Raw genomic sequence first — 12,259 nt, 5'->3', positions numbered from 1 at the left:
AAGATCCTGATGCTGGGAAAAACTGAAGGAAAAAGGAGAAGGGAGTGGCAGAGGAAGAGGTGGTAAGATAGCATCACTGACTCAGTGGACATAAATCTGAGCAAATTCCATGAGACAGTGAAGGGCAGGGGAGCCTGGTGTGCTGCGGTCCATGGGGTCGCAAAGAGTCAGGCACCACTTAGCGACTGAACAACAACACAGCAAAAGACGTTAATGTAAGAAAAATTTGCAGTGTGCTGTTTAGTCCTTCTCCAGGGGATGTTCACAACCCAGGGATCAAATCCATGTCTCCTGCATTGGCAGGTGGATTCATGTTTTGTCTGATTAAATTTTCTGGTTACTAGATAATGCTCAGGTTTAAGTGTTCCAGTCTAAACTATTCATTACTTCTGTTTTGCAATTTATTCACTTATTTGTTTTTGTTATTCAACTTAAGATTCCTTGAGAAAAAATGGTTACTCATTGCCAAGGGAAATAATAAAATTAAGCCATATAAATGAACATGATGAAAACCAAACTAAGCTGTTGAGTACCAACAGATGGCAAGTCTAAGAAATATATATGGGAGTAAAATATTCATGGGTAATATTTATAATCAAAACCACTACTCCATGCAAGAGAGAAGAAATATTCCAGTAGAATCCTGAAGAGTTCAGAGAAGAGGCACAGTATAAAATCACAGGCCTTAAAATTATCAGGAAGGAGTTTTACTTGGGCCAGAACCTTATCCTAGTTATTCTGCCATGTCTTTTTTTCCTTTTCTTCAGCTGCTCCAGGTCTTAGTTGTGGCATGCAGGAGCTTTAAGTTGAGGCACGTGGGATCTAGTTTCCTGACCAGGGATTGAACCTTGGCCCCCTGCACTGGGAAGAGAGTCTTAGCCACTGGACCACCAGGGAAGTCCTTTATCCTAGCTACTTTGATTGAAGACACATTTGCTAGTGAGAGAGAGATACGTGGCTAATACGCTAGACAATTATAATTACAATTAGCATATATATCTAGCATATCAGAGAAAGAGAGAGAATTATAGTAAAACCCAAACTGAAAAGCCATATAATGGGTAACTGAAGAAACATTCCCACTAGCTCCAGGATTATGCTCAATTTTATTGAGAAAACTTTGGAATCAGCATTCAGAGGCATCGTGGACTCTTTAGAAACTGGAGACTTCCAGTTCAGGATGATAGCATTGTGGTTCCCAGCTAAACAATGTCTGAGCACAGGCAGCCGCACCCTTATCTAGGCAAGATCAGGCCTTTAGGCATCATAACAGCCACCTTAACATTGCTACCCTCCATTTTTCTGGCTCTCAAATGCTCTTACATCAATAGGTTCACGCCACTGACTTATCAATATTTTCCAGGTATCACATCAGTGTTATAGGTTCTAACACTAATTCACTCCCACTAATCTCTTTTTTTCTGCAAACAGGCTCTTCTTTCCTACACTGCCCCCTCTACAGTAAGTGGAAACTCAAGCATCTCTGTTAGGAGAGATCAAAAAGAGAAATAAAATTTAAGGACTAAGGATGTCAGAGTTGGACTATAAAGAAAGCTGAGCACCGAAGAATTGATGCTTTTGAACTGTGGTGTTGGAGAAGACCCTTGAGAGTCCCTTGGACCACAAGGAGATCCAACCAGTCTATCCTAAAGGAAATCATTCCTGAATATTCACTGGAAGGGACTGATGCTGAAGCTGAAACTCCAATATTTTGGCTACCTGATGCAAAGAACTGACTCACTAGAAAAGACCCTGATGCTGGGGAAGATTGAAGGCAGGAGGAGAAGGGGATGACAGAGAATGAGGTGGTTGGATGGCATCACTGACTCAATGGATATGAGTCTGAGTAAGCTCTGGGAGTTGGTGATGGACAGGGAGGCCTGGCGTGCTGCAGTCCATGGGGTCTCAGAGTCAGACACGACTGAGCGATTGAACTGAAAGCTCCCTCTTTTAAACATTGCTCTTTCTTTTCAGTTCACAGTTGCAGTTCATTACTTAGACATCTGATTAACTTTGGGGCACGTGGAAAGCTGTCACTAATCTTTTCTAAAGCACAATTAAATATAAATAATGAGCAAAAACATTGTTATAAGAAAGTATAACAGAAAACCAATAATGGTAAAGTTATTACTTTGACAGAAATTTTAAGGAACATTTCTAAAAGTAAATACATTTTATAGTATAGTACTATATTAAAAAAGTGAGGAACATGTTTTATATCACAATTGATACTGATGACCCTTTCCTAACACTGAGGCTTTTCTTTCTTTATATATGCATAAATACGTATTGGTAGAATTCTCTTTATGATCACCAAAAATTCTTTAGCCAAAGTATATATCTAACTATATTCATTAAACACAAATGGATTAAAGATGTTTATACATTTTCGTGTTTAATTTCTACTATGAGGGCTCTAAACAAAATAGCAATGGAAACAGGTGTTGGTGGGTCTATGGAGAAACTGGAACCCTCATACATTGCTAGTGGGAATGGAAAGTAGTGCATCCAAGGGGGAAATAGTCTGGCAGTTCCTTGAAAAGCTAAACATAGAGATACCATATGATCCAATAATCCTTACCTTGTGCTAAGTCGCTTCAGTCGTGTCTGACTCTTTGTGACCCTATAAACTGTAGCCCTCTAGGCTCCTCTGTCCATGGGATTCCCCAGGCAAGAATACTGGAATGGATTACCATGCCCTCCTCCAGGGGATCTTCACAACCCAGGGACCGAATGTATGTCAAACCCATGTCTCTCATATCTCCTGTGTTGGCAGGTGGGTTCTTTACCATTAATGCCATCTGAGAACTGAAAACATAAATCCACACAAACACTTGTACACAAATATTCACAGTGGCACTGTTCATAACAGCAAAAAGAGGAAACAAGCCAAACGTCCATCAATCAATGAATGAATAAACAAAAAGTGGTATAGTCACACAATGGAATAGTATTCAGCCATAAAAAGGGTGGAGGGCTGATTATGCTACAGCATGAATGAACCTTGACAACATTATGTTAACTGAAAGAAACCAGAGATGAATGCATTTATATGAAATGTCCAGAATTCACAAATCCATAGAGACAGCAAGTAGATCAGTGGTTAGTTAGAGCTAGGGAAATCAGGCAATAGGGAGTAACTGTTAATGGATGAGGTTTTCTTCTTGAGTGTTGAAAATGTTCTGGAATTAGGTAGTGGTGATGGTTGCCAAGAAAATCAGAGATACCAAGGAACATTTCATGCAAAGATGGACACAATAAAGGACACAAATGGTATGGACCTAACAGAAGCAGAAGATATTAAGAAAAGGTGGCAAGAATACACAGAAGGACTGTACAAAAACGATCTTCATGACCCAGATAATCACAATGGTGTGATCACTCACCTAGAGCCAGATATCCTGCAATGTGAAGTCAAGTGGGCCTTAGGAAGCATCACTACGAACAAAGCTAGTGGAGGTGACGGAATTCCAGGTGAGCTATTTTAAATCCTAAAAGATGATGCTGTGAAAGTGCTGCACTCAATATGCCAGCAAATTTGGAAACTCAGCAGTGGCCTCAGGACTGGAAAAAGTCAGTTTTCATTCCAATCCCAAAGAAAGGCAATGCCAAAGAATGCGTGGACTACTGCACAAATTGCACTCATCTCACACACTAGTAAAGTAATGCTTAAAATTCTCCAAGCCAGGCTTCAGCAATACATGAACCATGAACTTCCAGATGTTCAAGCTGGTTTTAGAAAAGGCAGAGGAACGAGATATCAAATTGCCAACATCAGCTGGATCATAGAAGAAGCAAGAGAGTTCCAGAAAAACATCTATTTCTGCTTTATCGACTATGCCAAAGCCTTTGACTGTGTGGATCACAATAAACTGTGGAAAATTTGAGAGATGGGAATATCAGACCACCTGACATGCCTCTTGAGAAACCTGTATGCAGGTTAAGAAGCAACAGTTAGAACTGGACATGAACCAACAGACTGGTTCCAAATAGGAAAAGGAGTACATCAAGACTGTATATTGTCACCTTGCTTACTTAACTTATATGCAGAGTACATCATGAGAAACGCTGGGCTGGAGGAAGCACAAGGTGGAATCAAGATTGCCGGGAGAAACATCAATAACCTCAGATATGCAGATGACACCACCGTTATGGCAGAAAGTGAAGAAGAACTAAAGAGCCTCTTGATGAAAGTGAAAGAGGAGAGTGAAAAAGTTGGCTTAAAGCTCAACATTCGGAAAACTAAGATCATGGCATCGGGTCCTATCACCTCATGGCAAATACATGGGGAAACAGTGGAAACAGTGGCTGACTTTATTTTTCTGGGCTCCAAAATGACTGCAGATGGTGATTGCAGCCATGAAATGAAAAGACGCTTGCTCCTTGGAAGGAAAGTTATGACCAACCTAGACAGCATATTGAAAAGCAGAGACATTACTTGGCCAACAAAGGTCCATCTAGTCAAGGCTACGGTTTTTCCAGTGGTCGTGTATGGATGTGAGAGTTGGACTATAAAGAAAGCTGAGTGCAGAAGAATTGATGCTTTTGAACTGTGGTGTTGGAGAAGACTCTTGAGAGCCCTTGGACTGCAAGGAGATCCAACTAGTCCATCCTAAAGGAGATCAGTCCTGGGTGTTCATTGGAAGGACTGATGTTGAAGCTGAAACTCCAATACTTTGGCCACCTGATGTGAAGAGCTGACTCATTTGAAAAGACCCTGATGCTGGGAAAGATTGAGGGCAGGAGGAGAAGGGGACGACCGAGGATGAGATGGTTGGATGGCATCACCGATTTGATGGATATGGGTTTAGATGGACTCCGGGAGTTGGTGATGGACAGGGAGGCCTGGCATGATGCAGTTCATGGGGTCGCAAAGAGTCGGACACAACTGAGCGACTGAACTGAACTGAACTGATGGTTGCATAACTTTGTGAATATACCAGAAATCACTAAATCACAAACTTTAAAATGGTGGATTTTTATGGTATGTGAATTACATCTCAATTTTAAAAATAATAATGCTTTTTACAAAGCAAATGGGATGACCTCTCCCCAAAAACAGTATTTTCACTGCATGATAAATCAAAAATTCTTTATGTCAAAAAATGCCAGAGATGTAAGTACAAGACAAAAAACGACATAGGCTTATAACAAATATGAAAAATAGAAAATATCTTTGTCATACAAAGAGTTCAAAAACAAACTGATAAGAAAAACACCAATTGGAAAAATGGGAAACGGATCTGAGACAGTAATTCATATAGGTAATAGAGACAAATATTAACAATAGCAAAAAGTAGTCTCACCAATAATCAAGGAAATGCTCATTACAGAAGGTACCATTCTCTACCCATCAATATAATAAAGATTTTTAAAAATAATTCTAGCTTTCTCATGCCCTAGCAGAAGGAGATTAAACTGGTACACACATTTCTGAAAAGTAACATGGCCCTGTGCCAAGAGCAGGGATAAGAGATGAGCAGGACACATTTGCGTTGAAGGAATTCAAGCTGACAGGGAGAAGCAGAGAAACAAATCAATGCAATAATCTCATAGAGGCTCAGAGATAAATAAGAGGTTACAGTGGGGGGCCAAAGAAGGGAATGATCAGCACTTCCTAGAGCTGGAGAAAGCAGATCCAGAAAGATGGTGCAGATGACTGAGAACTGAGCCTGAAAGATGAGCTGGGGTTATTCAGGCTGGAAGGACACCCCAGAACATCAGAATTCTTGAGCTCAGAACACGGTGGGGGGTGGTGTGTGTGCAGGGAAATGGCATGAGAAGCTCACAAAGGTCAGCTCAGGAGGGTCCTTGCTTGACTGGCTCACTGCATCCCAGAACTTGCTAGGGAAGGAATAAACATCAGTTGAATGAATGAATCTTTTTTTTTCCTTAAAAGCAACATGGGGGACCATCATAGTATTCTCCCAACCCCTGGATCTGTTTAAATTTTTATATCATAAGAAAATCGACTCTAATTACTAAAATTACTCAAGGGGCACCCTGGAATTCTTCTAGAAGATCAGATGTCTTCTTCAGAAAGGGTACTCTAGTAATTGTGTGGAGGACAGATCAGAATGATACACATTTGGAAGGGAGACCTCTTGCAGAAAACTATGAGTTTAGTTTTGGGCTTACTGAGTATCTGTCTATCTATAAACACATGTGCAAATATGTAGGGGAAAAAAAAAATGGAACAAATTGTGACCAGTAAGTACCTCTTTGGAAAGAAATAGGCTTGGGGAATGTTGGGGGACAGGGGAAGGGTATGAGTGGAAACTAGAACTTTTTACCCTCTCCACTTTTGCATTGTTTAAATTTTCATTTTCTTTTTGGAGAACTTGCACTTATAGGTATTATTTGTGTAATTCAAAAAATAAGTATTAAATACAAAACAGCAAGTTGAAGTTACATAAGGAAGGAAAAGCTCTGGAAAGTCATGTTGACCCAGGTGACACAGCTTCAGTGGGGCAGAGACAGAAACCCACCCCCAGAGGCTGGAAAGAGCAGGAGTGTGTACAAAGAGAGAGCAAACAAATCATTTCTCCAAGAAACCTGGCTGCACTTTCAAGAGTGGTCAGCAGCTAGAGGAGGATTTAGGGCCAAGACAAAGGATTTCTGGTTTTTAGGTGGGAGACAAATATTTAAGAAAAACCAAAGAACACAAGAGAAAAGTCACGGTGAGCAGGATAAAGGGAGAGAGGAGGTTCAGGGAAACCCATTGGAACTGTAAGAGATAAATGAATCAATTATCCAGCAAGAGAATCAGAGGGAAGAAGCCAATGGTAGAGATCTTCCTTGAACCAGAGAGGTTCTCTGGAGGCGGGCCCTGTAGGGGGTGAGCCCACGCACACATGAGGACCTGCTCCGTGAGTGGAGACGCAAGGTCGCACCGTGGTGTCCGCTGACGCTTAAGGAAGGAGACAAGACAAGCATCTGAGGCAAACACTCCGTGGGAACAGGAAAGATAACTGGCGGGTAGAAGGATTAACAAAGGGCTGCAAATAAGACAATTCAAGCCCAGTCTTTCTCCACAGAAAACAGTTTCTACTATCCAACCAAGCAAACCCTTCAGTCCACAAACACGACTCCTCTTCTTCTGTGTTGCACTCTTCACGCTCTAAGGAAAAAAGTGCTGAAGTCCCTTTCATTGTGGCAGATGTGGAGGCAGAGGTCTGACAGACGTTCTTGGTAAAGAAAGACAATATCTCAAACACACAACATCCACCTCTTCAGCTTTTTAATAGTGGCAGTCTTAATATTACAAGAGGAATACAAAATATGGCCTTGGGATTGCTTTAGGCTGTATAACATTACCATACGTTTCTGATTTCCTAGTCTTGTGGCTTTGCTATGATACATAAAACATTTTCAGTTTTTCTATGTAATCACTCTTCTGACTTGTGAGGGACTTCCCCATGCGCATTCCACAAAGTGCTAGTTTTATGGGGATGACAGAATACACATGGTGGCCTTCAGTGTCAAGAGATTTTCTATTTACACTTTGCTCCAAATTAAGCCTCTCAGTTCAGTTCAGTCACTTGGTAGTGTCTGACTCTTTGCGACCCCATGAACCGCAGCACGCCAGGCCTCCCTGTCCATCACCAACTCCTGGAGTCCACCCAAACCCATGTCCATTGTGTCGGTGATGCCATCCAGCCATCTCATCCTCTGTCATTCCCTTCTCCTCCTGCCCTCAATCTTTCCCAGCATCAGGGTGTTTTCTAATGAGTCAGCTCTCCACATCAGATGGCCAAAGTACTGGAGTTTCAGCTTCAGCATCAGTCCTTCCAATGAACACCCAGGACTGATCGCCTTTAGGATGGACTGGTTGGATCTCCTTGCAGTCCAAGGGCTCTCAAGAGTCTTCTCCAACACAACAGTTCAAAAGCATCAATTCTTTGGTGCTCAGCTTTCTTTATAGTCCAACTCTCACATCCATACATGTTTTTGTATGGATTAAGCCTCTAGCCAGGTAAAAAGAATGAGGTTACAAGCATTAGGTGTTTGGTGCAATTACCAATGGGGTGGGGGGGGGCGGGTGTGTGTGTGTTTTAGAGGGAGAGGTGAAGAGACAGAGAATGTGAACAACAGGCTGCCTCAGGCACATGTAATCAAAAGGACTACAGATAAAAACAGACTACCCAAGAAGCTGGATGAGAGCTTTCTTTAGTGGACAAAAGGACAAGGTTTAACTGAAAATCTTAACTGGAGGATTAAGTTTCTCCACTCATCAAGTTCAGAACTGACAGGGTGAAGGAAAGGGCTGCGTCAAGCCCTAGCCAAACAAAACCTGACGTGAGCTTTATGGGACGGAGTCACACGCTCAGTTCCTTTTTCTCTTGCAAATACCTTCCCCACGAAGGAAAACCTAAGGGCCACCTGCCATAGGCACACACAAAAGGGAGGAAAGAGCACCGAGGGAGGGTGTGGAGTTTTAGCTGGAGAAGCTGGAGGCAACGCAGGCAAAAGATAGTAGGACTGTCTCAAACACCGAGAGCATAAGCAAGAGCTCTGCAGGTGGGCAAAGCCACACACACCCCATGGCGTGCAATACCAGGCACCACGTTCTCCGTGCCTCTGATGTTTCACAAGCCCTCCCCTGACCTCAGACCTGCTAGAAACCCAGAGCCAGCTCTCCCCTCAGGACACACCTGACTTCTCTAGGATCCCCTGATGCTCATTCTCCCGTACCTGACATACCAATGGGCAGGAGACCCACCTGTATTGCCCGGTTCCCTACTGCCCCTTCCAGGCATTCATACCCCACAGTCCCCTGCAGAAGCCCTTCCTGGCCAGCACTTGTCATCCTGCCCCACAGTCCTCCTCTCAGTCATCACATCCCCTCTCAGGGAGTGACGCCATCCAAGCTAGGGATCCAAGAGACATGCTAGATGCCACCCTGGTCCGACACTGTCCATTTCTAGGCGGGCACAAGATCCTTGAGGTCTACCCCCTACAACTCTGAAATACTTTCCACCTACCTCTTTCCCCAACTGTCATCAACCAGGTCCTTCAGGTTTTATGCTTAGATCAGAATGGGAAAAGCCTTGGTACCTCTGGTTCAACTGGATCCTATTCCAGGACATGACTACCTTCTAACTTCTGAGGTTCCATTTGCTCAGGGCTCCAGCAGATGAAACTCGGAGAAAAAGAGCTGTGGACATTGTCGCGTCAGCCAATGAGCCCTAAAGACCCACAATCAACTGGATCAGTGCTTTTGATTATCATGATGTCTACCATAAAGAAGACTGAGTGCTATAGAATTGATGCTTTTGAGCTGTGGTGCTGGAGAAGAGTCTTGAGAGTCCCTGGGACTGCAAGGAGATCAAAGTAGTCAATCCTAAAGGAGATCAGTCCTGAATATTCATTGGAAGGGCTGATGTTGAAGCTGAAACTCCAATACTCTGGCCACCTGATGCAAAGAGTTGACTCATTAGACCCTGATGCTGGGAAAAATTGAAGGCAGGAGGAGAAGGGGACAACAGAGGATGAGATGGTTGGATGGCATCACTGACTCAATGGACATGAGTTTGAGCAAGCTCCGGGAGCTGGTGAAGGACAGGGTAGCCTGGCGTGCGGCAGTCCATGGGGTTGCAATGAGTCAGACACAACTGAGCAACTGAACAACAACTACAACAATGTCTACAACTGAATCAACCGTGGTGGACAGATGTGGCTAAGAGAACAAAGAAATACCAAGTTACTGGAAATGTCTAAACCTCCATACCTAAATAGTAAACCATTTCTAGAACAAGCACACACTTCATTACTATTAAAATACTCTGGCTTCACCTCATCTCAACAAAAACCAGACTAAGCCTTGCTATCACCTTCCCGTGAACCAATGCCAGTAATACATGATGAAATGATATTTTAAATGTGCCAATTTCTAGAAATGTAATATCGACCAACTTTGAGCAAAACTGTAAAACAAGCTTCCTGGACAAGGTCAAAGCTTCAAAATGAGAATATCAATTTCCAAAAAGATGTCTTCCTGGGCCAGATCTAAGGAAGAAAACATGCAACTGAACATGCCAGGAAACGACCTAAAGATCCTCTAAAAGCAAATCAAGTCAATCCAGCTTGAAAGTACAAAAGCCAGCCTTAAGAATGTGATTCTCATGACACCCCAAAGATAGAACACCCAGGCCAGTACTGATAAACACCCCAGGAAAAGAGGAGCAGTGATCAAGAGAAGGATTCTCAGCAGTCCCTGTTCCTGTGTAGTACCTACAGAAGGATCTGTAGCTCAGAAAAGAACTAGCCCCAGGCTAAAATACTCATCAGTTCATCAAAAGCTCATACTTAAAAAGAGGGATCAATAAAACCATAATTATTGAGCATCTGCAATTAAAAAGGCAGTAATACCAAAGTAATGCCATTAGGCTGTCCTCTAAAGGTGAAATGTTTAGTTACCAACCAGTTGTTTAATTAGCACAATGCCAAGCAAAAAGGGCTGACAAATTCTTTCTCTGAATCAGCCTCATTAACTTTCTGGCTCTGCTCATTTACAAAGTCAGGATGAATTTCACAGACCCGACTTTACACCAAAAACTTGACTTAATGAAATGTAAATGAAAAAGTTATTATCTTCTGTGATTTAGAAAGCAAGAATTTAAGAAGCATCTCAATGCAAAAAGTCAACTATAAGAAGTCAGGTGTAAAGCAGTCAAATTAAAAGGAAGTCATCAAATAATGGAGTCCTGGACCTCAAATCAAAGGAAGAGCAAATCTAAAGGACGAAAAGTCAGGACACCAAGAAAAATGATCAATTAATAACCAGATCTTCACATCTAAAAGAGAAGAAAATTTTTACCATTGGATTAACTAAACCACTAAAGTGGTTTCTAAAATCTACGCTTCCTGACAAAATCATGTAAGCCCTGGATTGATCATATGGCAGTCAACATCAAATAGCTACTGACCTACTTACACATATATGACCAAGTTTTCCAGGTATACCAAAGAAACCTCTTACTTCAAATTTTACCACTTTAAAGTAATTCATACTCTATTTGGTTCACCACAATGTTTGCTTGGCAACTACAAAGGAATTTAGGCTGCTAATGGTACTTGGTTCTTCTGGAAAGATTAAAAAAAAAAAAAAAAAGGCAAATACAGGTGTTTTAAATTATTTACTTTATTTTAACTCCCAGGTAGAAAGGAACAGAAGTGGTCACAAAGACTGTGTCTGGAAGTGACCCAAGGGCTCTACCTTGCCAACTTGATGCTTCTTTCACCTTTGAAAACCTGACTTTCTTTCTACATCGAGTCAGTCTGCATTAGCCTTAAGTCTGGAGCAAAACCGTCAGACAGAGACCCTGAGAGTGAAGATGGCTGAGCAATGTGCCTGGATCCTGATGTTAGAAAGCTACCTCCGGGTCCCCCTTGGAGAGCAGCATTTGGTCTCCAACCATGCGCATTTCAGAGAAATTGAAGGGAAGGAAAGAAAAGGAACTGAAATCTTTTGCAAGTAACATCTACACTCAACCCTAACCTGACATTAATACACTTTCATCTTTGAACTAGAGGAAGAGACAAAGAGACAATAACGAAGACTAATACAATATAGAACACTGGTTAAAGGTTGTGGAGTCAGAGAGACCTGAGCTCGAGTCCCAGCCCTTCCCTCTTCCTTTTAACCAGCTTTTTACACCTTGGCCAATATCTTAATCATCATGAACCTTTGTCTTCTCATCTGTAAAACAGAGTTAATAACACCCTACTGGTAGCTGGGAGGACTTTTTTTCTTTTTAAGATAAATATGTAGAGCACTTAGCATGCTGCCTGCCACAGAGCAAGTAGTCAACATTATACAGTAGCTGAAGAAAGAAGAGGGGAAGGGGATGAAAGGAGGGAAAGGGAAGGAAGCAGAGGGAAGAAGGGGGAAAAAAGCTTTCAGGGTTCAAAGAACAGCCTACACTCACTCAGGACAGCACCTTAAATCTTTATAATCAGTGTGAAAATATTTCCTGATGACCTACTACATACTCAGCACTGTGCTTCATTCAGAAATGAATGTGTCCCCATTCTCCTCCTCTCATGCTGTCTACAGTCCAGTTCAGGAAACAGAAATCAGACGTGTGAAATATGTGAAAAATAACCCACATTGTACTAAGTTGTTAAATATTCCACATGTAATAAAGCAAGCACTGTGGTCATTTGCAGAAGGGGGCCAGTGAGCGCTGGCTTGTGGGGAAAGGGTCTGGGAGTGGGTGGTAGGGACAGACACAGACGGGAATGGACTTATAGGAGA

The 12,259-nt window shown here is 42.2% G+C and overlaps 1 protein-coding gene across 4 annotated transcripts in view; it reads right to left on the bottom strand.

Moving 5' to 3' along the window:
• The window catches only part of RASGRF2 (Ras protein specific guanine nucleotide releasing factor 2), a 248,364-nt gene that overhangs the window by 164,428 nt on the left and 71,677 nt on the right, over positions 1-12,259 (bottom strand). The window lies entirely within an intron of this gene.

This window comes from Muntiacus reevesi, chromosome 1 (assembly GCF_963930625.1).
Source record: "Muntiacus reevesi chromosome 1, mMunRee1.1, whole genome shotgun sequence".
NCBI classification, from domain to species: domain Eukaryota; kingdom Metazoa; phylum Chordata; class Mammalia; order Artiodactyla; family Cervidae; genus Muntiacus; species Muntiacus reevesi.
This window is presented reverse-complemented; position numbering and strand designations above follow the sequence as displayed.